This window comes from Apteryx mantelli, chromosome 5 (assembly GCF_036417845.1).
Source record: "Apteryx mantelli isolate bAptMan1 chromosome 5, bAptMan1.hap1, whole genome shotgun sequence".
NCBI classification, from domain to species: domain Eukaryota; kingdom Metazoa; phylum Chordata; class Aves; order Apterygiformes; family Apterygidae; genus Apteryx; species Apteryx mantelli.
Window position 1 is genome coordinate 60982153 of NC_089982.1, and position 12740 is coordinate 60994892.

General features: G+C 40.0%; 1 protein-coding gene across 3 annotated transcripts in view; it reads left to right on the forward strand.

Moving 5' to 3' along the window:
• APBB2 (amyloid beta precursor protein binding family B member 2) overlaps positions 1-12740 on the forward strand; it is a 204249-nt gene that overhangs the window by 12613 nt on the left and 178896 nt on the right. For all 3 annotated transcript variants that reach the window (XM_067298115.1, XM_067298117.1, XM_067298116.1), the window contains exon 2: positions 9686-9826. The gene's annotated coding sequence lies outside the window, so the exon portion shown is untranslated. The remainder of the gene's footprint in view (positions 1-9685; positions 9827-12740) is intronic.

The window sequence follows — 12740 nt, forward strand, 5'->3', positions numbered from 1 at the left end:
CACAGATACCCTGTAATTTCAAAGTGAAGATACTGATGCTTCTAAACTCTAGCTCAGGAAAGGCACTTGCCAGTGGCTCAGGTGGAGGCAGAAGCTAGCACATAAATAGATCAAGAGGAATTTTAATTACACAAAGGAGTTAGATGATGAAATGGGCTGCAAAACTCAGCAGTAAAATAAACCTAAATCACTTGCAAGAAATTAGGCACTGACCTTGAAAAAGAACACCACTGTGGAACAGTGAAAAGGCATACTGTGCACCAACTACAGTATAAATCTACTTAAAAAAAAAGACAGGCCTTGATTTGTCCTGAAAGAGTCTAAACGTACCTAAATTTGAGAATAAGCCTGGTTTGTTTCACAGAAACTGAAATTTGCATCTAGGAATTTCACCAGCTTTGTTCGTCTGGAATTTCTTGGCAATTCCTAATGTAGTAGTGTCTGTGACATTTATTAATTATTTCTAATTCAGAAGAGTAAGATAAAACTTCCTGTTGGACTGCAAAAGCACTTAAAAGGCATTGAGAGATTTGGTGTAAAGCTAGTGAAAAGGCCATAGCTGGTTTGTGAAAATGAGCATAAACCCTAGCGTTTTCCAAAAGCATGTGCTTTGAATGTGGCTGGCTCATGGATAAGCAGAGTTTATGCCTCTCTCAAGAGCTTTTCATGAAAGAATCTTTTTTCAGAGTAGTGTACACCTAAGTGCTTGGCTCTTCTAGAGGCCTATATAATCTGATACAGTAAGTACCTGCTTACGCTATGGAAATCAATCGTAAAATTATCAGTGCTTTTGAAATAGATGTTTTCATAGTTGCTAGCTGTAACTAGAAAGTCCCACAATATCTTAGGCTCCATGAAATGCTTAAACTAAAAAGAAAAGCAGTTAATTAAAAGGAACTTTGTTTATGGAGAACCTCTGTTTTGCAATATGAGAATAATGCAGCTGGAGCAGATTGATTTCTTTACTGAGTGGCTGCAGAAGATTGATAGAGGCAAACCGCTGTAGTGAAGTAGCGCTATGGTCTTGATCCTGTCTGGGGATCTTGGTTTGTTTATTTTTTTGTTTGTTTGTTTTAAGAACTTTATTAGGAATTTGGTTTCTAGGCCTGGTTATCTTAGGCAACACCAGAGATGGCTTCAGAGATTGAACAGTTAATGTAGAAAGAGAGCTTATTGTAAGGATCAAGATCAGCAAACTTGATTTTTGCTTCTTAACAGAAGTAGTCATAAGAGACTTTTATATGCTGTTGCATGCTTCCTTTGTATGCTCGCTGTTATTTCATGGTATAACCATTTCTGCTTTTAAAACGCCCTTTTTAATTTTTTTTTTTTAACCAAAGATAAAAAGCACAGTTTTTGAAATGTTAGCATGTGGTAAGCAGCTTTCATTTAAATACTTTGTATACAAAGTGAAAAAATGTCCTGCCAGGAGGAATTTGCTTTTTACAACTTGTGTTTTTTCTGATGTCATGTGGATTTCTCAGCATTTGTCTAACTTCTGATAATTGTTCTCTCCCCTTCCCCCATTCTTTTTATGCCGTCCTTTTCACATTAAGTCGGGCAAGCATAGATATTTTGTGTGTATTAGAAACAAGAAATCATGTATTTGTGTCCTCAGAAATGAATCAGAGGCAACTGTGGAAGGAGAGAAGGGAAAACAAAGTCAAGTTTTGACTTTTTCACTTGCATCCTAAATGAAATAATATAGGTAGAGACTCTGCGTAGATTCTGCCAGTGGGGGTCTCTTGGCTGCATGGGCTTCAGCAACATCCCAGCGGCAGGGCTCTCCACTGTGTTTTTCACCTGGGGACATTTATGTGGCCAGCATGCCAAGAGACAAAGTGGAAATAGCAATTTGCAGGGAAGAGAGAATAGCAGTGCTGTTCAGAAGATCAGTTGCCACCAATTTTCCACTGGGCTGGAAATCAGAAAGGACAGTAGATGGGGAAATGCTCTGGCTTGTGGGTGGAGTGTAAGGCTTTTAGAGGAGCATGGCCCTGCTCTGCTGCAGTGTCCTCAAGCTGCCCCTGAGAAAAGTTTTTATTGTTTCACAAGGTATTGGTAACTACCACAGTTAGATAGGTTTCTGAGAGGTCTGACCTGCAATAGTAAAAGCTTATAGGGACCAAAAAACTTGCAGAACTGGAGAAGTGCAGAAATGGTCTTGGAAGTGTTCAGTGTTTAAAAGGATAGGAATACTTCTGGAGAACAAATTCCAAATTCGTGTTCCTGAACTCCTGAAAAAGTGTGAAGAGTAGTTGATATTAAAACTGAAAAGATACATCTGAAGCTTACAATATGCTGTGCTTTTAAAATAACCAGTAGTTAATGTAAGCTGAATGCAATTGCCTTATTCGCAATTGCCTTATTCACAGTCGCAGTATTGGTTACCCTCAAGACCATGGCCTCATTAACTGAGGTACCAAGAGAAAGAAAAGAAAAAACAGATTTCATGATTTTACTTCCAATATTTTGTAACTAAACTAAAGCTGGGTGGCAACAAGCAAGCTTTATAATCAAAACAAGAGGAAGAAAGGAAATGGAGGCTATTGATTGCACTGATGAGATTGTGAATAATTTAGTGAATGGCCTGAAGACTAATAAGTCCACAGCAAATATTTTATATTCAGTTCACTTCTACTGTCCTCCCCTTCACTTCTGCTGATATCTACTCTTGATGGTTAAGGAAGTGTATAGTTCATATACAAATTTGTTACGGCATGGATAAACTCTGGGAGGTTTTTGTCTCTTGCTTTGTCTTTGGTGAGGCAGTTACCGTCTTGATCAGAGCACTTTTAAACCTTCTTCTCCTCACCTTGTTGCTGTTGGAGAGTATAGGAGCTTTCTCTGAGAGTTGATTTGTGAGCAGATGAGTGCAGGAGTGGACACAAACTGCAAGTCTTTGTTTTAGTTGGTCATTATTTTTATTCAGGTCTTCACAACTTCGTGGCATTCTGATTTTATATATGGAACATTTTAGCCAGATGGCCAGTCAAGTTAGAGCTACTAGATGCTGACCTAACTTACCCCAGCTACTTTGTCACTTAAGGTGCCTCACGTTATCTGGAGATAGCTGGCACATAACCTGTTAGACGTGCTCACCTGCCTCTTCCTCCCCTCCGGTGAGGAGGTACCATCTCTCAGGTGAGCCTGGGCTGGTTTTACACAGACTTGGGATTTTACTGCTGTGAGATGATGACTGGCTCCTAGCCCATAGGAGATAAAACACATTGGGAGTGCAAAAAAAGGGATGCACAAGTACTGCTTTTAGTAGTATTTCAGTGAAACTTGTGTGGGGTATATTTCATGGAAGCGCCTGGCCTTCAGTGGTGACTGGGAGCGTGCACAGTGCTTGATTCCATGAGTCCATGTGACAGCACTTCAGGAGAGAAATGCTTGTCACCCCAAAAGGCTTTAGAAGGAAGGTGAGAAGCAAGTTGTTTTGAATTGTTAATTTTTATTAAAAATGAGAGTTTGTTTTAATGAAGAATAATTATTATTTTCATTTTCTGAGTAGTGCTATTTGTGATACAAAGTCAGTAATCAATTCATTTTTTTTCTAGGATAATGAGGACCTAAGGGAGGTGGTGATATACTGGGTTTTTCCAGGTTCCTTTTGTCAGGAGAGATCTGTTTGACTGTTCTGTAACATTCATTGGTTATTGTTTCATTTAGATCATTCCATCTTTTTTGTCTAGAGTAAACTAATGTTACTCTTAGTCTGCTTCCTGGTTTTTGAACAAATCACTAATCACTCTTCCATTTCATTAGGCTGTGTGCAGCCACTGGATTTGGACTCATTATTACTAAGGAACTCTTGATGGAGTTTTAATGACATGTGTAAGGTGCCCTGCCTGTATGTTGCACTTCTGAGTAGTATGAAAGAGATGTTACACATTGCCTGGGCAACCCAACAGACCTATTTAGCACAGTACTTGTGAATTTTATTTTTTTCTGTGAATTTTTGAGTGGTTACTCTTAAGACTAGCTTTTATACAGAAGTCTTCTGCATACAGAGCATTAATTGCTACTCCCCATAAACGTGGAATATATAGCCAGTAGAACTTTACTATACTGAATCCATTTTCATGCTCAGATGTCAAAATTGACTTAATTTAAGTGGCTTAATTTCATGTCAGTGACCCCTTTGCATAAATGTACACTTGTGTGGCTGTGGACATCTGTATGGAATTGCAGAGGAAGGACTTTGTGTGCCATTAACTGAACCAGAAGGAAGCTGATCTCGTGGGCTTCTTCCTCTGATACAGAGCTTCTTAACACACACTCACAGGCCTTGGGGTAGGATCTCACTTCTGTGCAAGTAGTGGCTTGGATAATTCTCACTGATGAGTGTTGGTTTTGTTAGAGATATAAATGCCGTTGCTCTGGATTGTTTATTTATTATTTATTGCATAAAGAGGAGAATCTAATAAAATAATTTCCAAAATATTTTTTTTTTGTTTTGGTTGGGAAAACCACAAACTTGGAATAACTATTTTTCAGCAGACTACTATGTCTTAGAATGAGTAAATGAGAAAAGCTTTAGAAAAAGATTGTATTTGTTAGGGTGACTGGCCATATTGCTTATTCTCCACATATATATGAGCCTTGTTTGTGGTGAAAGAGGACTTTGTGGGTTTTTTGTACTGAGACTGTTTTTAAACTTCTCCCTATGTGCTGAAGCTTTGTGTTCTTCGCATGTTTCTTTGCTTTGATTCTAATAAAATATGAACATATGCAAAAGTCATTTATTTTCATAAATGGAAACAGCCCTGGTGTGTTTGAAGCACAATGTTGTGTGTTTACAGAAGGAAGTGAACTATCAGCCTTGTGGTTTTAAAGCAAATATTGAAGGAAAGAGTAATTAAACATGACAGTAAATGGAAACCTAACAAAATGCAATGAGAGGTTATCCATAAGTAGACTGTGCCAGAATAAATGACCCCCCTTTTACCTTAAAATCTGAGTTAAGATAAATATGTTTAATGTATCTGCTCTTTATTAGAACATTTATTATGGTGTGAAGTGGGAAACTCTAAACCAAAGGAGAGAGGCACTAGAGTTGCAAAGTGACTAAGGGACTGGTTAAAGGGGAAAAAATAGGTTCCACAGAAAAGGAAGCCCCTAGGCTGGGGTGAGACTAGTGATGAGATAATCTTTGCAGAAAGCTTTGCACCAAAAGTTATGAATGTGCAAAAGGGAAACATTAATCTAGGCTATGTGAGGTGAGATGTTTGTGATAGACATGTAGAAGTATCAAGGCATTATACAGTGCACTGTTGAGGGCTTGGCTAGGAAGAACTGCATCCTTTTGATAATGAGAGGTGAGAAAGATTATTCTAAACCAGAATTGGTATAGAAAGGGCTCCTTTTTCTGAATACAGGGAATGAGCTTTGTTCATTGGCTTTAGCCCAAGTACTACCCAGCATTTTGTGCAGAGATGCCCCCCAAGTTTCTTGTCGTTTGGGATTTCTATGGTCTTTTGCAGTTTCCTTTCTGACTCCACCTTAGTTTGCCTTTCTATTTATCACAGTTTTTCTTTTCAAAGTAGTGCAGTACTCTCGGTTGTGCTCGTGCCTCTGAAAAGTGAGTCAAAACTAGACTTTGCTGATTGTCTCTGGAAGTGGCACTAAGGCTAGCTGGGCTGGTTTGCTCAGCCTGGGCTGGGGAAGAGCACGCTCTTATTAGTTTCTGCTCCTTGGACTGTCCGCGGCCATGACAGTGGCCAGGCTGCTGGTGCAACTTCTTCTTTGACCTCTCGTATCTTACCTTGAGGTGGAATCAAAAGCAGCAGTAAAGTTTTCATTTTGCCTGTTTGCTGCAAAGGCTTCAGGAAGAATTTCACTGCATACATAATTATAACAGTACATTAAATACGGAAGGTTATGTAATACATTTGTATTAATTAAATGGTATCATTCTTTTACTGTGAACTGAATTCAGGTTGTATATAACCCAAAGCCCCGCACTGGGTTGAGGCTTAGTTTGTGTTTGAGAGTTGCCTTAAAAAAAAAAAAGGGGGGGTGGGGAGAAAAGGGGGAGTAGAAAAACTGATTTTAAATGTCAGTACAGCCCCGTTGTGGGTAAGAGTGATCTGTATCTTTAGACATAGCCCTAGGGAAGGGTGAGTAGCCCTAGGGAAGGGTGAGTAGCCCTAGGGAAGGGTGAGTAGCCCTAGGGAAGGGTGAGTAGCCCTAGGGAAGGGTGAGTAGCCCTAGGGAAGGGTGAGTAGCCCTAGGGAAGGGTGAGTAGCCCTAGGAGGAGTCTTCAGAAGTCATTTTGAGTCAGTGGTTTCCTGCTACCAGCCTTCCCCAGTTTGGTAGGTAAATTAGGAGCTCACTGTTCTGCCTCCATCCAGTGAAGACAGGGAAAATTATCCAAATAGTGGCTGTTCTTACTCCTCCCAGACCTGCATAATGGGTGAAGGAGGCTCCCTAGGCTAGGCAAGGGGGATATTAGAGCAAGTATGAGTGGTGGTTTTCCTAAATACACTATTGTATTGAAAATCTTCATGGTAGCAATTTGTGATTTTTGTATATAGAATCATTGGCGAACTTTTCATTCAGACAACAGGAAAAACGTTTTTGTCCTCTAAAGGAAGGTGTTTGCTACCCTTTTTCATGATGCCTGGAATATTACTTCTGAAGCCACCCATTGGAGTCTATGGTGAATGAGATAGGACTGACTGTGAGGAGTGCCAGCTTTGGGTCACTTGTAGTCGTGAATTAAATATGGCAGTATACATGCTCAATTCTGTAAAAGATGTTGTTTCCGTCATACTTAAAAAAGCAGAGGCCTACAGATTTGAATAGTTTGGCATGTGCCTTTAAATGGTAAGGGATTTTAATGTTCTGGGAAAATATTTTTTAGCTGCCAGAAAAATACCCTGTCCATTTTGCTTAGCAATGTCTAATTCTTCTGCTTTGCTTTTGTATTTTAAGCAGTACTTTAATACCTCTTGAACTTTGGTTGATTTTGGCCTGATTCTTCTTCCACTGGTGCTAATGGGATAGACGGGCTGAAATACATCCCTCTGATGTAAGCAGAGCCTGGATCCTGATCTAAGGCATGTCACTTTGTTCAAGAGAATTTATTCCCTTCCCCCCCCCCCCCCCCCCCCCCCCAGTACTGCAGTGTCTTGAGATTGGGTCCTGTGGGCCCTGAGGAGCATAAGCTAGAGAAGTTTCAGTTTTGCTTGTTTTAAGTATCTGGTTCTTGATCAGTTTGACTTTCAGCTGATGATGTCTAAGGACTAGCCAAATTGGAGAGTTTTTGGCACTCTTTCCTGGCAGACAGTGTGACCTTTGTAGAGTTTCAGGATGTTGCTGTTCAGATGAACACTTCTAGTTCTAATGGTTCAGGTAGTACCTCTTTAAGATTGATGTATATCCAAGCACTAAGTCAAACTGCTTGTCTGACAAGGGAAAACTGGAGACTGAATTTGACTGCTGAGATACTGAGGTGAAGATACTCCTTGCTTGAAAACATTCACTCTTTAGTTGTGAAAAAAGTGAGACTTTTATAGCAAGAATATTATTCTTGCTATAAAGAAACTGTAAAACACTAAGCAAAATTACCTGAAGCTAAAGATTTATTGACCTTGCTATGTTTTTTTTCCTGAAACAGCCTGGAGTGTATTGTGAGGGAGGGTAGCTGTGCTTGGACTCAGAATGTGCCTAGCAGTTGCTTACTGACTGCAGTGGGTTTGCTGCAGGACAGTGTTCAGAAATGCGTGGTCTTGTGTGGAAAGCGGAAGCACGGCTATGGAAGATTGCTAATGATTTTGCGTGGTTATACATGGGTAGAGGCACGGGAACTGTGGCGTACAGTAGAGGAGGCCTAAACACAGACAGTGCCATTTGGCCCCTTTTCAGGCTTTCTTGCCATTTTGGAGCATAAATGTCTCTTTTCCACCTCCTTTGTTAATATTTTGCTCTCTCCTAAAGAAATCTTAGAAGAACCCTAAATACACTGTAAACTTCTAAAACAGATGTACCGTTTGATGTCAGTAATGACAGAACACCTCCCTCCCCTTTAGGTAACCTTTAGTAGCACTGCTCGTGTCCCTGTATGACCAGAAATACAGTGAAAGATGAATAAAGGCCTTCCTGTTGTATGAGTTTTTCCCTCCAAGTTTAAATGGATTAAAAAAAGCTAATGTGGCTACTGAGGGTTGGGTGTGGTGTGGGTTTTTGTTTTTGTTTTTTGGGGGGGGAGCAATAATTAGAGGTTGCTATTAAATTCCCTTAATTTGAAAGATACTTCACTTTCTTTTAAACTGGCTGGTCATGTCAAGCTGCTTACAACTTGTATGGTGCTTTTAGTGTTGTTTGGGGAAGGTATTAGATTTAGAAAAGCGCTTTATTGTGGAACAGCTTTAATATTATATTGAAAAATAGTATTTAATAACCAGTAAGACTTACGTTACTAAGGCAACCATGTTGCCTGTCACAAAGCATCAGCGTACATGTGTGGAAGTTCAAAGGGATATAATATCACTGGTTTATGCTATGAAGGTGCCTGTCTTCAGTGCCCTGCATAACCATGTTCTGTTTATTCATGAAAGGATCTGTGCACACTGGCAGCGCTGGGGAATTTAAGACATGCTCTAATGTCTAGTTTGTGTAAGGATTCCTGCATATATTAAATTTTTTGGTAACTGCTAATGCATTCTGGGGGAAAAGTGGAGGGAGATGGCTTGAATAAAGTTGTGCGGTTAATAGCAAAATAGTTAAGCATCATTCTTTTCTTAGTGAGCCATAATGGGATTTGAAATATAGGTGTTTCTAAGGCATCAACTTCTGCAGCACCTGTGGAGATTTCTCCCCTTTGAAGGCTTTGCAATCTTTCGAAGGTGTGAAGGAGGCCTGAGCTCCTCTTTCTGTTCCCCTGTGGCTGCAGACATGTCCCGTGCAGCCAGGTGCCGTGTTCCCTTTCCACGGTAAGCTGTGTGGTGGTTTTGTCTATTAAACTGCCTTCATTTTTGGCTTTCAGTGGGAAGCTGTAAATGCCACAGTTGTTAGCCTTTGTATTATTAGCGCCAGCTGCAAGTTAACGTTTGGTCACCTAGAAGATAGCAAATGTGTTGGTATGCACATCCGTGGAGGCTGCTAGACATAAGGAATTGACAGACTGAAATTCAGCTGGCTGGTTGTTCATTTACTTGCAGTTCAGCTCTTCTTTTACTGTAAATACTTAAGACAGGAAAACACTTAAATGACCCTGAGTCACTGCCAGGCCATGACATTTTATGTTGTCTGCTACTACTTTTGTTTACTTGTGTCACTGCTTTTCTTTGGAAGACTATCTAAGAGATTGTTTAAAAAATCATAAACAATGACAATAGCAACCTGGCAGCCTGCGCTGACGCGGGCTTGAATAGCAAATATTTGGGGGCTTTTCTCTTTTACCTTGTCACAGTAGCCACATTATAATAGGCATTGAGTTCCTGGCAGGATTCACAAAAGTGTCCAGTTAGGTTAGGCTCCTAGCTCCTGTTGCTGTGTGGGGTTGTTTGTTTGTTTGTTTTTAGTGTTTTTCCAAAGTACCTTTAGCTGCATTCACCACCTTTTAGCAACCTGGCCTTATCGCTACCATGAAAACCAGAAAGAGCTGAAGAGGGAAAAGTTGTCTATACCCAGGTTTAATCTGCTAAAGTATTAAATCATTCTCTTCTCCCATCAGAGGGTGCTTCAGCCAGCAAGGGAAGTAAAGCCCTGCAGCTCCTTTGCAACTCGAGGCCGTGCTGTTCTGGAGAGCCGTCTCCTGGTACTCTGCGCTGGGTTGGGGCTTTTTGAGTTGAAATGAGGAGACTTTCTTGAAAATGTAAGTTTCTAAATTCTCTCGACTTGAAAGAGCTTTTTTCTTTTTTGTCTTTTAACTTACCTGATTGCCTGAAGTATGCCCAGTTACAATTTCTGTCAAAGCTCTGATGCTTCAGTGCATTTAAATGAAAACCAAAAAACGTTTGTGGCTAAGGATTGCTTTTTCCGAATTTCCTGTTCAGCTCTTCGAAAATGTCAAGACATTCTGTTCCGATCTCTTTCCTTTCCTTAATGTAGAAGTTCAGGGTTTTTTTGCTCAAAACCTGCACTCTTAATTTGAAATTAACTTACAGTAAGACAAGTCAAAACAAACAAAAGGGAACAATTTTGAAGGGAAATGTTTAGTTATCTTTTGCTGTTCCATTTCTTTCCAGGCTATTTTTTTTTCCTTCTCTGCTACCAAGTTTAAGGCAGTAACTAGAGACGCTGGGGTAGGTTGTAAAGAGCAGGTTTGCAGACTAGCTGTAGAAGCAGTCATCTCGTCTGCAAAGATACAAGAACAGTACTGCTGTTAGCTGCTCCAAAAGTTAGCTGGCGATGCCAAAAGAAGGCTGACTCAGAAACCTTCAAAGCCCACATTCAGGTTGAATGTAATATGTAGTTTTAGATTCATGCTCTTTTTCAAGAGCTTCAAGTCTACATCACTGAGAGCAAGCAATAAGAATGTAGGAAGAAGTAAAATGAAGAATAACTGGTGTCTCACTAGAGTAAAACAGTGCCACTCACAGCTGTAGTGTTGACCGTGTCAAAAGTGGTACAATTCATGTCATCCACTTCCACCTTTCCCTGCAAACCTAGCATAAACAGTTGCCTGGCAACTGGGGAGCCAGGAGGAAGGGACATTGTGGAAAGTAATTTAGTATGATAGGAAACTCCTGTGCGCTCTTTATATATATATTCATATATCTATATACACACACACTATGTATACATCTGTAAATATACATTATGTATACCTACATATGTAACTTTAGTTACTCTTATATGTATGTATATAAAAGTAACTCAATATACATATATGTATATATTTAGTTACCTACAGATGGCAATGAACTCAATGCTATCTCTTACCATTACAAAATCAGTGTGCTTCATCTTTGTTTGTAAGAGCTGGCTGTGGAGCAGGACAAGTCTCTGACTTGAAGATAATATTTTTTTTAAATAGAAATTTTATAAGTTAGTATTTCAAAAATTCTTATCCAATGTTAAGATAAAAGATACATTGTGGTTAATGTGAATTACTGTTGAAGACAATGAGATGAAGAATGCAACACTGGACACTTAACAGCTGGGGTTTTTATGATAAAATACAAACCTTCACACAAAACAAACCACACTTCAGGAACTTTTAAAAACATTTTAGCCTCTTTAAAAAATATATGTGTGTGTGTATATATATATATTTCTTTTAAATACTTCAAAATTTTGAGGGGAAGTTTTCATCTCTCTTCCTGGTGCCTTGAGGGGAAGGGCAGGAGCGTTAAGAAACCTGTTTCTTACATTAAATGGCTTCCGAGAAGCTAAGCTGGTAAAACCTTGAATTGAGGTCTGAGGAGTTTTTGTTGAAAACTGTTCCTGCCCTGCTAACAAAGGTGGCTGGTATAGGAAGGGATGGCGCAGGCGCAAGCAGCTGGGCTGGGTGAGGCCTGTTGCAGTTGCTAGCAGGGGCTCGTGGCCCCTGGCCGCCAGCGGCCCTGCTCAGGGCTTGCCATGCTGCCCCAGCCGAAGCCTGTTGTTAGGTACGTGGAGTACGAGGGGAGCATGAAGCTGAAGAAATTCCAGGGCTGGTGAAGCTGGTCATCAGTTAGGCACAAGGCAAAAAGGATAGAAAAGAAAATATAGAAGTGATGCCTGAGTGTGAGAGAGCAGCAGGGGTTGATAGAGCTGTATGATTGACAGCTGTGCAGCCCCTTCCTTAATGGGTGAGCGGGCTGTGCTGAAGGCTTGCACAGCATCCGCTGGCAATGGGAAGTTGACTGTCCCCCACACCTGATTCCTCTTTGCACATCTGAGGATATCCTCTACTCCTAAAATAACCACTCCTGTGTTGCTGGTTCATTCAGCGCAGGTGTTTGTCTTCCCCCCCACCCCCGGCGAGAGTTTCTGATCTAAACATTGAGACTAAACTTGATTTATTCAGATCCTTTAACTTTGTTCTTGCCATTGGTTTGTATCAGCAATTTTGTACCAGGGAGCTGTGAACTCCTCTGGCAGATTGTACTCAGCACACCTTTTTTCTTTTTTAAAGAAGGTGAATGTAAAGTGCAAGAATCAGACTTCAGAAACTCTTGTCCAGCCCCTGCTGTGGCTCAGTGTGAGTGGGAAACCAAATTCTGGATGGAAAAACTGGCTTTATGGCAGCAGAAATAATTTCTGATTGAAACTTGCTATTCAGAGGCTGCTTTCATGTTTCTTATTTCAGTCTCAAAAGAAGTCTGTATATTATATGATGAATTAAATGTTTTTTTAGTAAGCACATAACTGGTATCTCCCAAGCTCGGCAATTTAGACACTTATGTGAATAATAGCACATGATGTGTAATAGCATGTTGTGTTCAATTTTCTAAACTTTAATAGAGAGGGCAATGATGCACAAATGTATAACTTAATTAAAACTCTTAATTTTTAGTACTCTGCAGCCCTCCTTTATGTGGATATTTTTATTTGTATTGCAGTGCAGTTGTATCAGTAGATAAATCTTGTGAGCAGTTAGGGTACTAGATTATGATTTCAGTGAGTCTGCTCATGAATAAATGAAACCCCTTTTTTAGATTTTTCAGTTTTCTTTTCATTGAGTAAAATGTACCAGAAGGTGCAGTTAGGGAAAATTATCTGTTTTTTTTTTTTAAACTTATCCTTCAAATTGGGTCAGTATACTAGTGCAGAGCTAACAAAATGTTGCCTGTTATAATACT